A 23,124-nucleotide genomic window follows, 5' to 3' on the forward strand; every position below is an offset into this window, starting at 1 on the left:
TCGATGAAACGTCAAGGTGGTGTCGGAAGCGTTTCAGAATTAATTCCACATTTTTTTATACCGGATGTGTCAACGTCATCTTTTTAACGAGAATATTTCCCGAGAGTCCTTGACTCAGCTCGCGATTCGATTCATCATCGACGACGTTTTCTTACATTGTTTTTCATCGAACTTCATTGATTCGAGAATTGGACTTTTTACTTTGGTTTACATTTTGTTAGGGAGATTTTAGTTTAGATTACTAAGAATTACTAAATCACTAGATTTAGTAATTTGGTAATTTAGTAATTGGGAGAATTTAGTTAATTCAGAAATTTAGTAGTTTGAAAAATTTATAGTATGGAAAAGTAACTAGGGAATTTTCGATAGCTGGAATTTGAAAATTTAGAAAATTGACAATGTTTGAATTTTCAAATTTTGGAATTTGACAATTTGAAGCTTGGTAACTTTGGAATTTGGAAATTGCAAAATTTTTGAATTTGGAAATTTTTTAATTTTTGGAAATTCCTAAAATTTTGGAAATTTCGGAATTTAGAAATTTTTGAAATTTTTGGAGATTTCGGAATTTGCAAATTTTTGTATCTGGAAATTTTTGAATTTAGAAATTTGGGGAATTTAGGAAATTTGGTAATTTGGTAATTTGGGAAATTTTGGAAAAATTTGTGGAATTTGGGGGATTTGGGAAATTTAGGGAATTTTGGGAATTCAGGAAATTTGGTAATTTGTGGAATTTTAGAAATTTGGTAATTTGAGGAATTTTTTTAATTTGGAGAATTTAGGGAAATTTTGAAAATTGTAGAAATTTTTGAATTTGGCAATTTTAAATATTGAATGTTTTTGATTTGTCAATTTTTAATCTTAAAAATCAGTAAATATGAAAAATAAAAAATTTTTGAATCTGAAACCAATTTCCTGATCCAAATAACCGCGTCTCCTTTCTCCGAATTTCGACCTCAAAAATCGCCAATGTTTCGTCACGACCAAGAGATGAAATCGAAGGAAGCCAAGGGTGAGAAGAGGGTGAACCTGTTTGCGTGCCAGTTGATTGGGGTATCCTTTTTGAAGAAGGGTGGAAACTGCTGCAAGAAGGAAGTCGAAGAACACCCGGTCCAGAAACTAGCTTTCGTCTAGCATTTCTCATCCCTTGGCTCATCTTACGGTCGATATTCGCAGCTGCTCGCACGAACCAACGCCTAAAGTCGGAAATAATCTTGTGCACTCGCTGCTGCTGGCTACACAAACCCCCTTTAATTTCTATCTTGCTCTCTAAATTTGTTTCCACGCGAAGTGAAACGCGTTCGGATGAGCGTCGCGGTTTATTCTTGCCAAAATTAAATTCGAATTTCTATCTTGTTGAAATTGTTACTGGGATGGTTTTTAATTAATTATAATTGCCTTTGTCGCTGCAATTTTACTCTGTGGATTTTAAATCTTTATTTCGGAGGGTTTTTAACACTAGAAAGACTGAAACTTTGATTCATTTTGACTGCTTTGGGGCAATATAGGTATAACACATATATATATACCGGAAATGAAGGAGGGGAAGGTAACTACAATTATTAATAAACGCATTTATATGTTGTACAAAAAGTCACAAAATTCTAAGAAGCTGTGTCATTCTATACACAATTGTTTTTCTAATTGAAATTGAAAAGCAGTCAAAATGACTGCCTTAGGCAATCTAGTGTTAATTAATTGTAGCAAATATGAATTGGAATTGAAGATTCATAAATTGTCAAACATTAAAACTTTCCAATCTTTTGATCCTCAAATCTTGAAACTTTAAAATTTCATAATTAAAAAATTTCCAGAGACTAAAATTCCCAAAGGTCAAACTCTGAAACTGCAAACCCCAAAACACCTAAAGAACATTCTAAATTGAAATCCTCAAGTCTTGAAACTTTAAAATCTCTCAATTCCCAAATGTCCAAAGACCTAAATTCCCAGAAGCCGAACTCCCAAACTGCAAACCCCAAAAGACTTAAAGAACATTCTAAATTGAAATCCCCAAAACTTGAAACTTTAAAATCTCTCAATTCCCAAATGTCCAAAGACCTAAATTCCCAAAAGCCGAACTCCCAAACTGCAAACCCCAAAAGACTTAAAGAACATTCTAAATTGAAATCCTCAAGTCTTGAAACTTTAAAATCTCTCAATTCCCAAATGTTCAAAGACCTAAATTCCCAAAGGCCGAACTCCCAAATCTGCAAACCCCAAAACACCTAAAGAACCGAATTTCCAAACTGAAATTCCAAAAACTTGAAACTTTAAAATCTCTCAATTCCCAAATGTTCAAAGACCTATATTCCCAGAAGCCGAACTCCCAAACTGCAAACCCCAAAACACCTAAAGAACATTCTAAATTGAAATCCCCAAAACTTGAAACTTTAAAATCTCTCAATTCCCAAATGTTCAAAGACCTAAATTCCCAAAGGCCGAACTCCCAAATCTGCAAACCCCAAAACACCTAAAGAACTAAATTTCCAAACTGGAATCCCCAAAACTTGAAACTTTAAAATCTCTCAATTCCCGAATGTTCAAAGACCTAAATTCCCAAAGGCCGAACTCCCAAATCTACAAACCCCAAAAGGCCTAAAGAACCGAATTTCCAAATCGAAATCCTCAAGAACCCCAAATTCCCAAATGTCCACATACCAGAATCCCTCAACTCTAACTAAAATTCCAAATATCCAAAAAATTCCAGCCCCATCAAAACCTGCATTTGCACACAAATCACTCAAAAACCATCAGTTGCAGCCACACGTGCCGTCAATGAACCACACGGTCTCTAACCATGAAATTCGCTAGTTAAAAATAATTCATACACGCGCAGCAGCAATTCCCCATGACAATACATCGATTACCATTAACGACTGGCAATTAAAGCTTGCAACAAACAACGGGGTCCCCCAGCGGTTAATATCGTGAGTCAGTCGGTTAGCGGCGATAAAGTTGTTCGGGAAAATTGGCCGGACACTAATTTGATCGTCGAGTTTCGACAATCGACGAACGACTATCGATTGGCGAGCATACATGCACGCGCTGTATCGAGTTCGCTTGGTCGATCAGACTGTATCGAGTGGAGGACAATTAGTCGATGCAAGTTGCAGCCAAGCATCGGAAGCACTTTAACTTGTTCGACGACGATAGATCTGCTTGGACGATCGAACAGCAGGGCGTAACTCACAAGACAATGGTTCCGATGCAACAATCACCGGTTTCGATACAAGTTAATTTGTAATTGTACTTGCCCAATCAGTATCTTTTTTTTTTTTTTTTTTTTTTTTGTTTAAGGAAGACAGAAATCCAGTAACGGACACCTGGGAAGATAGCCCAGATAGTGTGAGACTCCCGCTTCCGGCGCCCCTAGAAGAGGGACGGTTTCCACGGCCTACTCACTAAAACTGTCTCCCGCCCCCACCACAAGGGTGGAGGGTGGCGGCAACCCGCCAAGGCTCCCGTATCGTCGAACGACATAGTCCCCTTGGTCTAGGCCATCGCTCGCTGTTGTGAAAGAAGGACTCCCCCCCCCCCTCCCCCCCCTCGCGAATGTGTTCCATGTGTGAGGAATGGATGCCCTCAACCAAAGAGATTTGACCCGGGAGGCACGTCAAGAACTAGGGGAGACTCCCGTGCGTGTAGCACCGATCTCCAGCTGAACTTGTAACGTCCACTCGGCGCCTCCTCTCGGTGGGCGAGAACATACGGCTAGAAACCGCGACCTCTCCCCACCATTTCGCACCTATGCGTCGCTGTCGACTTGGTATTAAAGGTAAGTATGTAGGGTAAGGTTAACTCTGTTCGCTAAGCTATATTCGTTATTTCCGCCCCCGCCCCCGCCCCCGCAACACTGTTCCTGACTGTTATCTTATCTCCGTATTATGACTCCTGAGTATCTTGTATTTACTCCTTTCTATAGTTATTCCTTGTTTCCTTATTTGCTTCCCTCCGCCCCCCCCCCCCCGCCCCTCCCACTCCCGCTTTCCGGTTTGCTCTTTCCCTGCTTCATCCCCTAGGTTTCTGTCTGTGCGACGCTTAATATTCCCATGTTTATACTACTTTATAGCAACCGCAAGCAACGCAAAGTGAGCAGATTTCGAAGCCTAACCGCACCCTTATATGTATATATATGTTGTATCAGTGAGTGATAATGAAAAATAATTGTATAGATAAATAAATAAATATATGAATAAATAGTGATATGCTGTTAAGTGGGGAGATTTATTTTCCTTCTCTTCTGCACATCCCGCATACCCTTACTCTTATCTCATTTCGCCGAACCCTAATTTCATTTTCCCTCTGATTTTGCATTCGGTTTTCGTTTGTGCCCCTCACCCCGGCTGTTACCCCGTTCCCTCTTACCGCGTTTCCTACTTCGTCCCAGTCCTCTTTCACAACGCTACTTGAGCCCATTGCTCTCGGTATTTATTTCTTTTCTCTCTTCCAGCACTTTCCCTCGGTTCTCAATCCGTCCCCTGATGGTGCTGTGACCAGGCTGACGTTCAAGTTCCTCGTTCCAGTACTTTCCGATTAAAAAGTCTGCCAAGCTTTCGGGTCGCTCGTAGCGTTGCCCGCCATTATTGCTGCTTTCATTTGTTGCCGCCGTTTAGGCGCCAACCAAATTTCCTTATGTTTCCTCCTTCTTCTCTCCCGCCGATCCCCTCGGTCCCCATTGTCGCCCCCTAATGGTGCTATGACCAGGCTGACGACTGGGTCCCTAATTGAATCAGCAGTTGATCAGAAGGATCCTCTGCTCAGTTTAATCTCTCTCCCTCCTCTCCCCCGCTCAGTCGGTCCCCGTTTTGTGCCCCCTAATGGTGCTATGACCAGGCTGACACCGGTTTCCTCCTTTGCAAGTTTGAGTCGTTCGATCGACCATGTCTTGTTTTCTCCTTCTTCTCTCCCGCCGATCCCACTCGGTCCCCATTGTCGCCCCCTAATGGTGCTATGACCAGGCTGACGACTGGGTCCCTAATTGAATCAGCAGTTGATCAGAAGGATCCTCTGCTCAGTTTAATCTCTCTCCCTCCTCTCCCCCGCTCAGTCGGTCCCCGTTTTGTGCCCCCTAATGGTGCTATGACCAGGCTGACACCGGTTTCCTCCTTTGCAAGTTTGAGTCGTTCGATCGACCATGTCTTGTTTTCTCCTTCTTCTCTCCCGCCGATCCCACTCGGTCCCCATTGTCGCCCCCTAATGGTGCTATGACCAGGCTGACGACTGGGTCCCTAATTGAATCAGCAGTTGATCAGAAGGGTCCTCTGCTCAGTTTAATCTCTCTCCCTCCTCTCCCCCGCTCCGTTGGTCACCGTTTTGTGCCCCCTAATGGTGCTATGACCAGGCTGACACCGGTTTCCTCCTTTGCAGGTTTGAGTCGTTCGATCGATCGTGTCTTGTTTTCTCCTTCTTCTCTTCCGCCGATCCCACTCGGTCCCCATTGTCGCCCCCTAATGGTGCCATGACCAGGCTGACGACTGGGTTCCTTGCTGGATCAGCAGTTGATCGGAAGGGTGTTTGGTTCAATTGATCTCTCTCCCTCCTCTCCCCCGCTCAGTCGGTCCCCGTTTTGTGCCCCCTAATGGTGCTATGACCAGGCTGACACCGGTTTCCTCCTTTGCAAGTTTGAGTCGTTCGATCGACCATGTCTTGTTTTCTCCTTCTTCTCTCCTGCCGATCCCACTCGGTCCCCATTGTCGCCCCCTAATGGTGCCATGACCAGGCTGACGACTGGGTCCCTAGTTGAATCAACAGTTGATCAGAAGGGTGCTTTGCTCAATTGACCTCTCTCCCTCCTCTCCCCCGCCCAGTCGATCCCCGTTTTGTGCCCCCTAATGGTGCTATGACCAGGCTGACACCGGTTTCCTCCCTTGCGGGTTTGAGTCGTTTGATCGGTCATTTCTATTTTGTTTCGCCGCTTCTTCTGCTCCTGCTCTTCCTCTTCTCCCTCTCGTTGTCCTCTTGCTTCTTTCCCTCCTCTTGCCGTTACCTCTTCTCCCTCTCGCTGTCTTCTTACTTCTTCCCCTCCTCTTGCCGTTTGAAAAGCGCGCCGTGCCTCCGCCGTCTTGCTTGTTGCTGCATCCTTTTGCTTCACCCTTCAGGGCCGCTCTCCAAGTGTTCGCAGCGTTCCTTCCCTCGCCATGCTGGATATTCTGGTTATTCTCAGTGCGGCCCCTTTTCTTCTCCACCATCGTTGTGTCTTCGGAGTTTCCAGAGTGCTGGAGCGTTTTCCACAGTTCTTCCAGCACTTTTCCGTCATTTTCCCGCTTTGCACTGTTCTTCTGCACTCGCGCACGTGGTCACGTATATTCCCCTGTACCCGCAACACTCCTAGCACTTCACTGCACTCTCACAACACTTTCCTAACACTACACCGAGTTAGTTGCCTATCTGTTAATTATTTATTATTTATTTATTATTTATTAATTTATTAACCTACTAATCACTTCACTATTTATAATAATTTATTTGTTAATTATGAACTAATTAATATTATTATTATTATTATTATTATTAATCTCATTCACTTCACTTCATTTATTAATCAATTAATTAATTAATTTATTTCTTCCTTCCTTCACTTCGTTCCGTGTCGTCTCGCCTCTTCCTCTTTTCCTCCTCCCTGTCTTCTTGCTTCAGCCAATCCGCTTACCATTTGAAAAACGCGCCATGTCTCCGCCATCTTGCTTGTTGCCGCGTGCCTCCGCTTCGCCCATAGGCTTCGTCCCTGAAGGCAGCTCTCCAAGCGCTTGCGGCAATCCTTCCTCCGCCATCTTACTTGTTGCCGCGTGCCTTCGCTTCGCCTTTAGGCTTCGTCCCTAAGGGCCGCTCTCCATGTGCCTGCAGCGACCCTTCCCCGGCCATGCTGGATGTTTGCGAACCGGCCTTTACGCTCTGCGCTTTCCCTCGCGCGGAGATGCCCACGTGTTCGTACGATATATCGAAGCATGCTTGACCGACGCCATTATTTATTTACTATCAAGAAAATACAAAAATAGCCAAAACTAATCACCGCGTGCATTCAGTATGCCTCATTCGCCCTTTCCCGCACTCTAAATCCCTAATGACATTTGCATTATAATTATTTAATCTAATTTCTACAACTTTCTATCGCAACTTCTACATGTCGCACGACCACGTGTTCACGCAAGTCCTTCTTCGAGGGTAGCTTTCACCCTTAAATTGCACTATTTCACTCGCGATATATAAATAATCGTATTTAAGTCGCGCACATATTTATTTTATTCCGCGATCGGTCCGAACACTCGTTTCCTCGCTTTCGATTACTCATGGGTTTGCACCCCATGCTTTTCCTCGCGTCGCGTGGAGGTCGCCATTACCGAAATTTCGTTTTTTATTTATAACTTCACTATTCCACTTCCGATTTTCACAAAATTTCACCGCCCACTTCCCCCACGGCCTCCCCTCACTTCACAACATTATTTATCTCACTTAAACCACTTTTCCCACCAAAAATTGTAATTTATCGCGGAGCGACCCCCGAACACGTGCGCTCGCCACGACAGCCCTACCCTCTCTCAATCAGTATCTGGCCATTGTTTCGTGTTGAAATCATTTTCGAATACGTTAGCTCTATTGATACACGTTCGTTTCATCCACATTGTTGCTGACTTGATGTGCAAAATTCTGTTTCAATGGATTTGGTTGGTAATTACTTGGAATAGTCGTGATAGGATTTGATACGGTTTAAAAATGTTTACAGTTTGATTTCAAAAATGTGGTTGAATAGGACGATGTGTGGAGTTTGGAGTTTCAAGTTGAGGACTGTTAATAGGTTGATGTGGTAGCTATATTTGAGGATTTAAGGATTAAGGATTTGGGGACTGGAAGTTTTGGTGTTTGGACATTTGTGGACTCCTCAATTTCGGAATTTAGGAATAGGGATTTGAGAATTTGGGAGTGGAGCTAGCATTTATATTGATCAGTTATGTTATGTTCAAATTTGATGACTTGGAAATGTCAAAATGTTGCATACTGAAACACCATATTGAACTTCTCACATGTTTATACCTTTACATATACCTCTACACATCACACACGTGTCCTAACATGACCAAACCACACAAATACACCAAACTACATAAATATTCCAAACTACACAATAAGCCAAAAGTGTATAAAGTATACAAACCAGAACTATTTACCAGAATAAATATAAAGATCAATTAAAGCTGGCTAAGCGGAATCCAGGTCCGAGATAATAACCCGGTTGCATCCCAAATGAAGTCGATATTTCGGAGCAGCTGTAGGACTAAACACCGAGGGAAATGTAGCCAGTATTACAGAACTAGGAAACGCTTTAGAGATCATCTTAGAACACGCGAAGCCAGCCGTACTGGGGTTGCAGTACTGAAGCTGTTACTTTACATTTACGCCAGTCTGGCCAATGAATTCCATTAGAAGCAACCGCCACAAATCTCTCAAAGCATCTGCTTATTTCACTCTGAACCATCTTCTTCCAGTTTCATTTTCAACTAGATAAATTAGCGAGCAAGTGGAGATCAAGCTGTGTTTATGTTGTGAAACTGTCTCATAAATCACTTTTGTTTTTTATTCTTTATTAGAGGATTTTTTATGTTTTCTAAATTTTTTTTTAGGAAATGAAAATATTTTTTAATAGAAAAATTTTTTAATAAGACTTTTTGAAATATTTTTAATAAGGAAATTATAAAAATCGTTGTATGTTAAATAATATGTGAAGAATATTTAAAAATTTGAAAATTAATTTTATAATTGATATTTACATTTTATAATTTTTAAGTATTAATAGTGTAATTAATATTGTAACTCTCTAATTACAATTTGATCATTGTTATGTATTAATAGAATTAATTTTGAAGAGAATTAGTGTTGCAGTGTTAGTAAAAGCGATCCGCCATTTTGTGATATTCACTGGTTAGTGATCTGCCATTTTGTGACATTCACCGGTTAGCGATCTGCCATTTTGTGACATTCACCGGTTAGCGATCCGCCATTTTGTGATACACCTCGCAGGCAGTAACTAAACGATCCTCCATTTTGTAACGAACCACCATCTTCAAAATTATACTAACTAAATTCACCTATAAAAATATGACAAATTATTAAAAGCTTCTATCTTGTATAAAATTCTAATTCCCCAATTTTAAGACAAATAACTAGTTATAGAAAAAAATATCAAGCTTAATTTTATAGAAATATATTTCACCAAATATACGCAAAAATATCAAACTTAAATTGTGAGAAATATATTTCATTAAATTATGCTTGAAATCTTCATATCCGCCCATAACCTACCAAACGTCCATAACCTCAAAACCTAACCTCAAAATTACCCAAACCTTCCCCCCAAAAATAAAACAAAACTCGAAACACTCGAACTAGTATTACAAAAGTTGTTGAAACTACACATATGTTTACATATCCACAATTTTTATGGACCGAGATTCTTTTATAGAAAAACATATCGTGAATTCACAATACGAAGCAATAGAAAGTCAGAAAATAGCGGGGCTGTTAAATTCTTGCAACGTTGCAGGGGTAATATGGTTGGTGGAGAAATTTGCTTAGGACGTGATACGGATATGTTATGGGAATGGGAGATTTTGAAATTTTCCTGAGGGGTGAGCATACTGCAGGTATTCTATGGATTCCTTTTTAGAAAATATACAATTCGATGTAATAGCGGGTACAGACAGAAAACAGCCGGGCTGTTAAATTCCTGCGATGTTATAGGGGTGTATGGCTGCTCGTGAAATTTGTTTAGGGTGTGATATGGGTATTTTATGGAGATGGATGCTTCGGAGAATGGATGGGGGTTTGCTGGAGATATTGTACGGAAACTTTTTTACAAAATGTCGCGATATTTTAACTGTCTTTCGACTGCTGCAATTTTTGTGCATCTTAAAAGTTATCTGTCACAAATTTAAAACTTGCAAATTTTTTAAATTAGAAATTTTTATATCATAAAATTTCCAAGTACATAAACTCTCAATTTTGCAAACTTGCAAAGTAACAAATTTTCATCTAAGAAATTTCCAATTTTTCAATTTTTCAATTTTTCAATTTTTCAATTTTTCAATTTTTCAATTTTCCAATTTTTCAATTTTTCCATTTTTCAATTTTTCAATTTTTTTAATTTTTTACATTTTCAATTATAGAACAGTAAAAATTTTCAAATTTGAAAACAAAAAAAATAGAAATAAAGTCTAAAGATTTCCAAGATTAAAAATTTCCAAATCATCAAATTTTCAAGCTTCGAAATAAGTAAATTTCCAACTGTATACCCTATACAGAAATCTCTTGCTATATTGCAATTTTCGAGAATTTCTCACCATAATAGCTCAAGGTAGAACAGATTCCGCAGCCACAGAAAGTAATGAGACAATGTTAGGACACAGAAACAGAGACTTAGGTGTAGCAGGTATTGTAAAAAGTAGAGAAGAGCATCACTGTTTATTTTTTCATTGCCACCGAGTTATATGGTACTTGAGAACTTCGCACAGGGTGCTCCATAAAAGATAGCTGCGGTAAAGATTCTTTTTCTTCTACGAAGTGCAGTGTGACTACACAATGCTAAATAATAGTGAAGACAGCATGGAGAGCTTCCCTATGTTCTTTTTTTACTGCTACGTGAGAACAAGGGTATCCGAGAAGATTGTTCTTTTTTCTGGAGTTACAGAAATTTACTGACCATAAAATTTGTGTATTATGAAAATTAAGTTTGTGATTTCTGGAAGTTGCTGTCAAGTTTATAAATTAGGAATGTTACAAATTGTAAAGTTTATAATTGTAGAAAGTTGCAGTTATAACATTTATAAACTGTGAAAGTTGTATACCAAGTTTATGAATTATGATTGTTGTAAAGCGTCAAGTTTGTAAATTTTGAAAGTTGCGAAACATGAAATTTATAAATTGTGCACTAAACCATGAAAATCATAAATGTTGTAACTTGGAAATTCTGTTATTTTACAACGTTCACAAGTTGTCAAGCTTGAAAATTTATAAATATTCAATTCTAGCAAAATTAGTAATTTCCTACTGTTAATTATAGAATCGTAACGTGTTGAATTACTTCGCGTTATATCGCCGTTTACGAATTTGTCACATGTGGAATTGAAAGACGTAGTATTGTATTACTTGAAATCACTAGTTTTTATATCGCAATGCGTAATATAGGGATCTGTGGAATTACTACACGCTGTATCGCCGCGTTTGGAATTGCCACGCGATATATCACCACATATGAAATTATTACGCGTTATATCACCACATATGGAATCAATGTACCTAAATCTACTATGCGTAGAATTGCCACGCATTATATCGCCACGTGTAAAAGTACCCTCGCATTATATCGCCACACGTGCAATTCTCACGCATGGAGTTTCCACGCATTGTATCACCACGCTATACTACCTCGCATGCAATTGCAATACATAGAATTAATAAGACTGGAATTGCCACGCATTATATTGCCATTTGCTATATTGCCACATTTAGAATAATATTTCATAAAATTACTACACGTGGAAATGTTATACATTCTATTACCACGCGCTATATCACCATACGTGAAATTCGCCACGCATTATATTACCTCGCGTTATATCGCCGTCCATAAAATTTCCTCAATATATTGTCACTTATGGATTTGTACCGTGTGTAATATTACTACGCGCAGAATTTCCTCGAATTATATTGCCACTCACTATATAGCCACCTGTCGAATTTCCACTTATTATATTGCCACTCGCTATATCGCCAAATGTAAAAAAGCAATGTGTACAATTTTTATACATGGAATTCTAATGTATTCTATTACCGCGCGCTATATCACCATTCGTGAAATTCGCCACGCATTATATTGCCTCGCGTTATATCGCCGTCCATAAAATTTCCTCAATATATTGTCACTTATGGATTTGTAACGTGTGTAATATTACTACGCGCAGAATTTCCTCGAATTATATTACCACTCACTATATAGCCACCTGTCGAATTTCCACTTATTATATTGCCACTCGCTATATCGCCAAATGTAAAAAAGCAATGTGTACAATTTCTATACGTGGAATTCTAATGTATTCTATTACCACGCGCTATATCACCATTCGTGAAATTCGCCACGCATTATATTGCCTCGCGTTATATCGCCGTCCATAAAATTTCCTCAATATATTGTCACTTATGGATTTGTAACGTGTGTAATATTACTACGCTCAGAATTTCCTCGAATTATATTGCCACTCACTATATAGCCACCTGTCGAATTTCCACTTATTATATTGCCACTCGCTATATGGCCAAATGTAAAAAAGCAATGTGTACAATTTCTATACGTGGAATTCTAGTGTATTCTATTACCACGCGCTATATCATCACGCGCGGATTTACCGCGCGTTATATTGCCATTCGCTATATTACCATAAATTGGCATTGAATTGCCACGCACTATATTTCTACACATAATATTACCTTGTACTGAATTTCAATCTATGAAATTCTTACAAGTGAAATTCCCTCGCATTATATTGCCACTCATTAAATTGCCATTCATTAATTTCCCAAATTCATCAATATTTCGTATATCAAAATCTTGTATAAATCTTCCATATTTCCAAATCGATCGTTAAATAAACAACGCAATATATAACAGAATTTTCTTCGTTTTTCTTGAAAAACGATACGGTTGCGCAACGGTAAGATAGTAGAGGGAATAAAATAAAGAAGAAGAAATATAGTATCTTTTAATTCTTTCATTAATTCGAAGCTCAGGGCGGAAAAGGAGAGGAAGAAGGTACACGCGCGCGTCCCGTCGAATAACGAGATTATTAATTAACTCGCGATGCCGAGGAGAGCGGGTACTCTTAACAGCCGTGACGACTCGTCGCGGTGGAACGTGAAAATACTCGCGAGACGAATGTTCCGCCCTGTTGGAATCCCTGCTGGCTAATTTTCGCGGGAATTTCTCGCGACAAACGTGACACGGATAAACAACACGCTGCACACCGGCAAAATTGTATAAAACCTAAATACCAAATTTTTAAATCCTCTCATTTATTATGCACGACCTACATTAACGCCACGCTGATTTTATCTGTAAAAATTGCCCAAATTACCCTGTTCTCTAATCAGAATTAATATAATTTTCAAGTGGAATTCATCGTGTAATTATTAATTGTTAGAGAAATTATCTGTGCATTTTAGTATTATTTAAAATAGAGGTATTTATGTTTCCGTTCAAATTATGAATAATTTTGTAATAAAATTTAACTAGTGGTTTGAGAGCAATTTTCCTGAAAAGAAAGGCAATTTTCAGAATATGGTATTAACTCTTTTTTTCAGGTGTAAATTTACGTTTGCGGAACGCCGTGCAGCATTTGGTATCGATTTCCGATTATTTTGCGTCGGGAAAAATGAGACTGCGTTTTCTTGCGTTTAATTAATGTCGCAAACAGTCGCGGCGTACAAGAAAGCGCGGCACCACGTGGAGCTACGAATTCTGGGATTATTAATTAATTCGCGATGTTAACGGAAAACAACGTCGCGTGAAAAGTTGCTCGGATGCACTTGAAAGTTATTACGAAACTGGCTGAACCCATACCAGTTAGCGTTTATTAAATTTCATTGAATCTAACGTTCCGAAAAAAAGTAATTAAAACGTAGAAAGGAACTTCTTGATGAAATCGTAACAATTTATTCGTTGTACCATGTGTTAATTATAACTTGCGCTGATCATTTTACGGTTTTATTTACGGATATTTATTATAATTGACGATTATGTTATTTATTATGCACTGTAGTAATAGTTATTATAATTCATGGTTGTTGTATTTGATATTTATAATTTTTGTATTTTAAATAATTATTTTAAGTAATTTTAAATTTATTATATTTGCTATTTATAATTTTTATATTTTAAATAATTTTGAATTTGTTATATTTCATATTCATAATTTTTGTATTTTAAATAATTATTTTAAATAATTTTAAAATTATTATATTTGATATTTACAATTTTTATATTTTAAACAATTATTTTAAATAATTTTGAATTCGTTATATTTGATATTTACAATTTTTATATTTTAAATAATTTAAAAATTGTTATATTTGAGGTTCATAGTTAAAATTGATATTCTGTCATATTTAATAATAATTGACACACTGTTTTAATTATTCTGTTGTGTCGTGTATTAATTAAAATTAGAAAGTTAGTGGTTTGAGTTTAATAAAAAAATGACAGTATCCGTTATAATTAAGTGAATAAATAGAAGCTATTACTGAGATAACAGTGTACACAATAGTTTTGATAGCAAATATAGTGCTATTGGAAATGTAAACTGGAATGTTTGTTTTAGTACCGTTTACTGCTGATTGTAATGTACTGTCTCTGAGGTCCTGAACGATTAATATTGTAATATTATGTTGCTGTTTGATTAACGCATTCTGCAAGAATTAAATGCAGCACGTGAAACAAAGCCGATTTATCGAGATCGCGATGTCACCAGATCAAATCGTAATCGTGTCCGAATCGCTCGAAAAGTGATTTGATCGGTCAGCCTCGAGATATCGATTCGATCGTATACACGCTCGATTTCCCATGAAAACTTATGCAACCGAGCGAACTAACCGAGATGCACCGACATGTGCAACGATAATTCAACGGGACTATAGGTAGCTTCGGGACTTCGCATCTTCTTCCGTGGCGATAAATCAGAACCACGAGAAAGGGTAGAAACAGACTGATGAATCACGAGGTTTAAGATGGGTTACTATAGCAATTTAGATAGAAATACTGCGGAATTATTCGAGCTAATAAGATGCACCGTTGTTTGAATTAGGCTGGTCCATTAATTTCTACCTGGATACATTTTGATGTGGTGCATAAGAAGGCATTTTTGGAGAGAATGAGTAATTGATACTTTTAGTAGTGATGTCTTTAAGATTAATTTTTAGTAGTGATGTCTTTAAGATTCATTTTTAGTAGTGATGTCTTTAAGATTAATTTTTAGTAGTGATGTCTTTAAGATTCATTTTTGGTAGTGATGTCTTTAAGATTCATTTTTGGTAGTGATGTCTTTAAGATTAATTTTTAGTTGTGATGTCTGTAAGAATCATTTTTAGTAGTGATGTCTTTAAGATTCACTTTTAGTAGTGATGTCTTTAAGATTCATTTTTGGTAGCAATGTCTTTAAGAATCATTTTTAGTAGTGATATCTTTAAGATTCATTTTTAGTAGTGATGTCTTTAAGATTAATTTTTAGTAGTGATGTCTTTAAGATTCATTTTTAGTAGTGATGTCTTTAAGATTCATTTTAAGTAGCGATGTCTTTAAGATTCATTTTTAGTAGTGATGTCTTTAAGATTCATTTTTAGTAGTGATGTCTTTAAGATTCATTTTTAGTAGTGATGTCTTTAAGATTCATTTTTAATAGTGATGTCTTTAAGAATCATTTTTAGTAGTGATGTCTTTGAGATTCATTTTTAGTAGTGATGTCTTTAAGATTAATTTTTAGTAGTGATGTCTTTGAGATTCATTTTTAGTAGTGATGTCTTTAAAATTCATTTTTAGTAGCGATGTCTTTAAGATTCATTTTTAGTAGTGATGTCTTTAAGAGTGAAACAGTATTACTAGGGATATTTTTTAACAATGATGCATCAATTTGGACATTTTTAATTAAAATGCACTACAATCTTCATATCTCACAAATATAAATAATAATTATATACACAGAAAATAGAAATAATAATTTTTATATATAAAAAATATACCAAGCTTGCAAATATAAAATATAAATAACAGTCTTCATACGTCAAAATTATGTCCCTCATAAAATAAATCCCCAAAGAACGAACAGTGAACAAAAGAAAGAAAAATTGCAAGACAGGGTAATTAGAATGTAAATTGCAGAAATTTAAATACACGTTACAAGTTAAACCGAGTGGAAAAAGTCCCTTGAATATAGCAGCGAAGAATGCCAATCACAAAAACCCGTAACAACCCCATTCTCCGACAGAAAAGTGTTCAACCCCACGTGTAACAACCCCTTTCAGGCTGGTACAAGCAGGGGATGAATTTTGCTCCCCAACCACACGGAAAGAAAGTTAATTCGGTGGTTAATCAAACGTTCCTCTGTGAAATAGCAAACATTTTTTATGTGTTCTCTTAAATCTTTACATATGTGGTTACTAAAAACGTAATTAAACAATTTTTATTTATTTTTGTTTAATATCAAATTACATGTGAGTATGAACATACGTAACTTTACATTTTTCATGTGTTTGATATTGATTTGCGTATTTATGTTCAGGTCGACGTGTTATCATATGTATTTTTCATATGTTTAATATTTATGTACATATGTGTTCGAGTTTGAAGTGTCACATGTTTCGTACTAATGTACTTTTCAATGTATCTCACATGTGTATATCATTAGCGTATTTCATATTGACATACACATTTATCATACGTCAATCTACATACATATGTGCACACATGTGATATTAACAAACTCGTACCTGCATATGTTTCATTGGCATCCAAACTAATCTGACATATATGCTATTAATCTACACATTTAATTTGCTCTTCACGTGTTTCATATCCACATATCTGTCATACGTTATTCCACATGTATTCACATATGTGATATTAATTATTGCAGTCATGCATGCATGCAGTTTATCGAAACCCAAAATAAACATGTGACATATATGTTATTAATCTACACATTTTATGTACCCTCTACATGTTCCATATCCACATACACATCTCTCATATCAATCTACATATGTTCACATATGTGATATTGCAAAATGCACACATACGTCCATACATTTTATCGAAAGCCAACCTAAACATCTCATATAGTGTATATTAATTTGTACATTTTATGTACTCTCAAAGTGTTCCATATCCACATTCACATTTCACATATGAATCTACATATGTTCACATATGTGATATTGCAATAATGCACACATACATACGTCCACAAATTTTCTCCAAACCCAAACTAAATATCTGACATACATGTTATTAATTTATTCACGTAAACATCTCTCATATGTCAATCCACATATGCTCACATATGTGATATTGGAAAATCCACACATACGTCCACAAATTTTGTACAAACCCAAATTTAATATCTGACATACATGCTATTAATCTATCCACATAGACATCCCTCATACGTCAATCTACATATGTTCATATATGTAACATTGTCCACACATGTCCACACATGTCCTCCAAACCCAAAATTCAATTAATTCTCAACGAATTACCATTCGTCAAACATACACAATTGCAACAGTGAACACAATATCTCAATAAAAACCCAAAGAAAGTCTTATCGATAAAGTTCGAAACTAATCAAAACTCGAATGCAGGATCCTGACACGTAGTAGTCGGAATACGTCGAGGATCGTCGCAATAAGCTATCGATATGTCGCGGAGTAGGAAAGGAGAAAGAAAAGAGTGACAGATGTGATTTGTTCGCGACGATAATCGTGCGACGAGAAATCCGATCTATGGATCCAAACGAAGCGTCGAATCCAGATTTACGAGGTGCCAGGATGCGAATGACGCTAGAATCTCGCGGAACGTGTTTGCAGTTCGCGAATCAACCGACACACAAGCACGTCTCTAACTTGAATTTATTCCTCTGCTACGCGGAACATTAAATGGTTCTAGTCTTGCTTGCCTGGCTTCAATCTCCTCGTTCGATTCTACGATTAAACGGAACACTTTCGACGACGATGAAATCGCAGACCGAATACGCCAGGGAAGAGAATTCGATTTACACGGGGATTTTGATGACGTGAGTAAATGCCGATCCGTGGAATTTGTTTGGGAAAAAGCTGTACGAATGGAAAGTTCATTTTGTGCATTTATGGGGAACGTGTGCCAGAAGACGCGCGGGGATGTGCATGTCTATGGATATTGGTGGATAGATAATTTAATTTGCATATTTGCAGTTTTTCCAGATTTCGAGATTTCCAAGTTTCGAGATCTCTAAATTTCCAAAAATACCAAATATCCAAATTTACAAATTTCTAAACTAGAAAATTCTCAAATTTCTATATTTTCAAATTCCCAGTTTCCAGTATTCTAAAAATCCCTAGAATTTCCAAATATCCAACTTTCCAAAGTTTCCAGTGATCTAAAATTCCCTAGAATTGTCAAATATCCAAGTTTCAAGTTCCCAATACTATAAAAATCCCTAGAATTTCCATGAATCCAAATTTCAAGTTTCCAAAATGCCTAAAAATCCCTAAAAATCTGAAAATCCCTAGAACTGCCAAATATCCCAATTTCAAGTTTGCAGTGAACTAAAAATCCCTAGAATTGCTAAATATCCAAATTACCAAATTGCCAAACTACCAAATTATCATATTTGTAAATTTCCAAATTCTTAAACCAAAAAATTGTCAAATTTCTATATTTACAAATTACCAAAATTTCAAGTACTCCAAATATCCCTAGAATTGCGATTATTCAAATTTACAAAATTTAAAAAGCTTGAAATTCCTGGAAATTCTTAGAATTGTCGAATATTCAAATTTCTAGAAATCGAAAAATTCCTAAAGTGGCAAAATATAAAAATTCCCAGAATTGAAAAAAATAAAAATTCCCAAAATTGAAACAAATAAAAATTCCCAGAATTGAAAAAAATAAAAATTCCCAAAATTGAAACAAATAAAAATTCCCAGAATTGAAAAAAATAAAAATTCCCAAAATTGAAACAAATAAAAATTCCCAGAATTGAAAAAAATAAAAATTCCCAAAATTGAAACAAATAAAAATTCCCAGAATTGAAAAAAATAAAAATTCCCAAAATTGAAACAAATAAAAATTTCCAGAATTGAAAAAAATAAAAATTCCCAAAAATCCCATAATCGCAAAATACCCAAAATTTGAAAATTTCCAAATTTCTAACATGGTCGAAATTCCCAAATATAAAAATTTCCAATTTCCACAAAACCGCCAAATATCAACATTTCAAAAATTTCCAAAATTCAAAAAATCCCAAATACCCAAATCACCAAGTACCCAAATTTTCGAACGTACAAAATCCTTAATTCGAAGACTCGAAAATTTCGAAAAATATCTCGTTCGAAAATCCAATCGGCGAACCGATTGGGCGAATCGATACGAAATGTTTGAAAGACCGGCAGTGAATTCTACATAATACTCTTTCTCTATCATCGGACGCGAGCGATATAGTCCGTGTCCATAAAAGGCAACTGCTGTGACCAGCTGCCGTTCCTTCGATTCGCTCGCAGAAAATAGGTGCGCGCGTGCGATGAAAACGAGCACCGGACAAACGCCGAAGAAAATTGGAAAACCATTGTCTCTATTCTGGACTCGATCGACGTGTCCTCGTTGTCGCGAAATGGCACGTCGTTAAAGGGTTATTTTCGCCGCAAGAACGGCTCAAAGACACCGACCGTTCATTATCGAATCGGGAAACCGCAATTATTCGATCATTTCGATCGAACGAACTGGACAATTCGTTTCTGCGTTATCGCCGGGAGGTCGTTATCGAAAGTGTTTTTTGAACTGTTCTCTCGATGGAATAATAGCTGCTTTATGAACAAGTATGCGATGCTTGGTAGTAAATGAGCTTTCTTTTGGTAGTAAATTGCGATATAGGAAGAGGAGTGATTGTGAGTGATTTTTTAATCGTGACGATTGTCAAATTTCCGAATTTTAACATTTAGACATTTTTTTAGTGTTGAGCGTTTCAGTTATTGAAGACACAGATTTTCTTAACTTGGAGATTGTGGAATTATATTTGTAAATTTGCTGATTTTTAGGCTTTCAGAATTTCAGATTTTTGGATTTTCAGAATTTCAGACTTTCAGACTTTCAGAATTTCAGAGTTTCAGAGTTTCAGAGTTTCAGACTTTCAGAATTTCAGACTTTCAGAGTTCCAGAATTTCAAAGTTCCAGAATTACAGACCTTCAAAATTTCAAAGTTCCAGAATTTCAGAGTTCCAGAATTTCAGACTTTCAGAATTTCAGAGTTCCAGAATTTCAGAATTTCAGAATTTCAGAGTTCCAGAATTTCAGAATTTCAGACTTTCAGACCTTCAGAATTTCAGAATTTCAGAATTTCAGACCTTCAGAATTTCAGAGCTTTAGAATTTCAGAATTTCAGAATTTCAGAATTTCATAGTTCCAGATTTTCAGAGTTCCAGAATTTCAGAATTTCAGAATTTCAGAATTCCAGACTTTCAGAGTTCCAGAATTTCAGAATTCCAGAATTTCAGAGTTCCAGAGTTCCAGTATTTTCGAATTTCAGACTTTCAGACTTTCAGATTTTCAGACTTTCAGACTTTCGGACTTTCAGACTTTCAGACTTTCAGACTTTCAGAATTTCACAATTTTGAATTTGTAGACTCAAACTTTCAGACTTTCAGGCTTTGAAAGTTTCAGACTACCAAACTTTTAGACGTTCAGACTTTGAGAGTTTCAAAGTTTCAGAGTTTCAGAGTTTCAGAGTTTCAAACTTTCAGACTTTTGGACTTTCAGAATTTCAGATGTTCAGATGTTCAGATGTTCCGATGTTCAGATGTTCAGATGTTCAGATGTTCAGATGTTCAGATGTTCAGATGTTCAGATGTTCAGATGTTCAGATGTTCAGATATTCAGATATTTATACGTTCAGATGTTCAGACTTTCAGAATTCATAAGTTCAACCGTTTCAACATTGTCAGATGCAATGTACAATATTTGTAATTTACATTTGCAATTTGCAATTCATGTAAAACTTAAAATATTTCATAATTCCCTAGAAAATTTGTTCGTTGCCCAAGTACCAAATATCTGAATTTTCCTACTCTGCAAAGCATAAATGTAATAGTGATTCAAAAAAACAATTTTCCAAGTCAAGATGTGAAAAACAGACTTTCGTTCTTCATATTACAAACACTATCATGAATGTTAGATACCATCAACGCAGATTAAAAATTTGCTTCACAAAATACATCACCGCTATTAAAAATTGGAAAACGTGTCCCAACAAAACCGACACAGTTATGCAATAAAGTTTGAAAAAGCAGATTCCTACCGACCATATATTCCCCCACAAAGAAGGTAGATAGGATCGATCTGGGTTGAACGTTTACTTATTCAGAACATAGAGCATCCTGTCGAAGCGTGAAAGGAAGGCAACCTCCTTCCCGTTCCAGGATAGCCGAAAATTCCAGTCTTGAAACACTAAATGCGCGGCGTCTCCCGGGGATCGATCGACTACGTTCAAAGCCGGATCTCCGCAAAAACGGCAGGAAATTCAATAACACTATCCTGAAGGTGAACGTATCCGATGCGTTTCGGTATGCAGGAAGCAACCTCGATTTCTGAAACGCTCCGCGAACTGTTCCCGAAGGTACGCCCCTGGCAACAGCTACCTGTTGATATCGGGGAACCAACCAGGTAACCGGAATCACCTTACTAGCTGTAACCCGCGTCTGGCCGTGTTGTGTACTCTTATTCCTCAACTACAACCTTAAACCAATTGTAACCTCATCGATCACATTGTCACCCTCGTGCTTTCGATCTTTATTGCGACACGCTACGATTTAGAGCTTCTATGGGATTAACCTCTTGGGTTGTAAGGGCTACCGATGTCGACCCACGAGGTGGTGAGGGGGCTGATGTTTTTAGGAGAGTCATGGCTGCAATTGATTGCAACGCTCGCGGCCAACTCGTGGGTTGACATCAGTAGGTGTAAGTAGATATTGCGACTTTTTTTGGTGGATTTTTGAATTGGCTTTGAAGTTTTTTTTTGAGGATGATTTGGGTTTTGGGTTTGAGTGTTTAGGTAACATTGACATTGTATGGTATTTTATGTTTCATTCATATTATACATAAAATAACACTTGTAATTACATTACATAAAATAACATTAACAATTACATTATATTTCGTGCACTACATTTACAAATTATCAAATTTCTACATTTCTGAATGTAGAACTTAAAATTTCTAAATTCCCATGCTCCCAAATTCTCAAATTTTCAAATTCCAAAGTTGAAAAATTCTGGAATTTGTAAATTTCCAAATTCCTACGTTCCCAAATCCCTAGATTTCCAAATTCTAAGTCCTCAAATTCTCAGATTCCTAATTTTCAAGATTCCCAAGTCCCTAGTTTCCCAAATTCCTAAATCTCAAATCCCTAGATTGAAAAATTTCTAAGCACCTGAAACTCAAGGTTCCCAAATCCCTACACTCTCAAAATTCCCTAGATTCCTCAATTCCTAAGCTTCCAAATCTCTAAATCTCCAAATTCCTAAAGTTTGAATTCCCTAGATTCCTAAATTTTTAAACTTCAAAATCCCTAGATTTCCAAATTCCTAAGCTCCCAATTTCCTAGGTTCCCAAATTCCTAAACCTTCAATTCCCTAGGTTCCCAAATTCCTAAATCTTCAATTCCTTAGGTTCCCAAATTCCAAAACCTTCAATTCCCTAGGTTCCCAAATTCCTAAACCTTCAATTCCCTAGATTTCTAAATCTCTAGATTCTCGAATTCCTAAACTCCGAATTCCCTAGATTCCCAAATTCCTAAACCTTGAATTACCTAGATTTCTAAATCTCTACAATCCCAAATTTCTAAATCTTGAAATCCCTAGAATCCCAAATTCCTAAATCTTGAAATCCCTAGAATCCCAAATTCCTAAACCTTGAAATACCTAGAATCCCAAATTCCTAAATCTTGAAATCCCTAGAATCCCAAATTCCTAAACCTTGAAATCCCTAGAATCCCAAATTCCTAATTTCCCAAATTCCTAAACCTTGAAATCCCTAGAATCCCAAATTCCTAATTTCCGAAATACCTAAACCTTGAAATCCCTAGAATCCCAAATTCCTAATTTCCGAAATTCCTAAACCTTGAAATCCCTAGAACCACAAATTCCTAAATCTTGAAATCCCTAGAATCCCAAATTCCTAAACCTTGAAATCCCTAGAATCCCAAATTCCTAATTTCTCAAATTCCTAAACCTTGAAATCCCTAGAATCCCAAATTCCTAAACCTTGAAACCCCTAGTTTCCCAAATTTCTAAACCCCCAAATTACTAGATTCCCAAATTCATAGACTTCCAAATTCTTTGATT

At 36.9% G+C, this 23,124-nt stretch overlaps 1 protein-coding gene and 1 long non-coding RNA gene across 6 annotated transcripts in view; one reads left to right on the forward strand and one right to left on the reverse strand.

Annotated features, from left to right (window-relative positions):
- Nucleotides 1–23,124, reverse strand: part of LOC100876010 (furin-like protease 1) — a 394,431-nt gene that overhangs the window by 194,300 nt on the left and 177,007 nt on the right. The gene's annotated exons all lie outside the window — the stretch shown is intronic.
- Nucleotides 3,278–4,211, forward strand: LOC143264982 (uncharacterized). Its single transcript, XR_013039010.1, has 2 exons — nucleotides 3,278–3,772; nucleotides 4,067–4,211. It is a non-coding gene; the product is annotated as an uncharacterized LOC143264982 (long non-coding RNA).

Source organism: Megachile rotundata, chromosome 8 (assembly GCF_050947335.1).
Source record: "Megachile rotundata isolate GNS110a chromosome 8, iyMegRotu1, whole genome shotgun sequence".
NCBI lineage: Eukaryota > Metazoa > Arthropoda > Insecta > Hymenoptera > Megachilidae > Megachile > Megachile rotundata.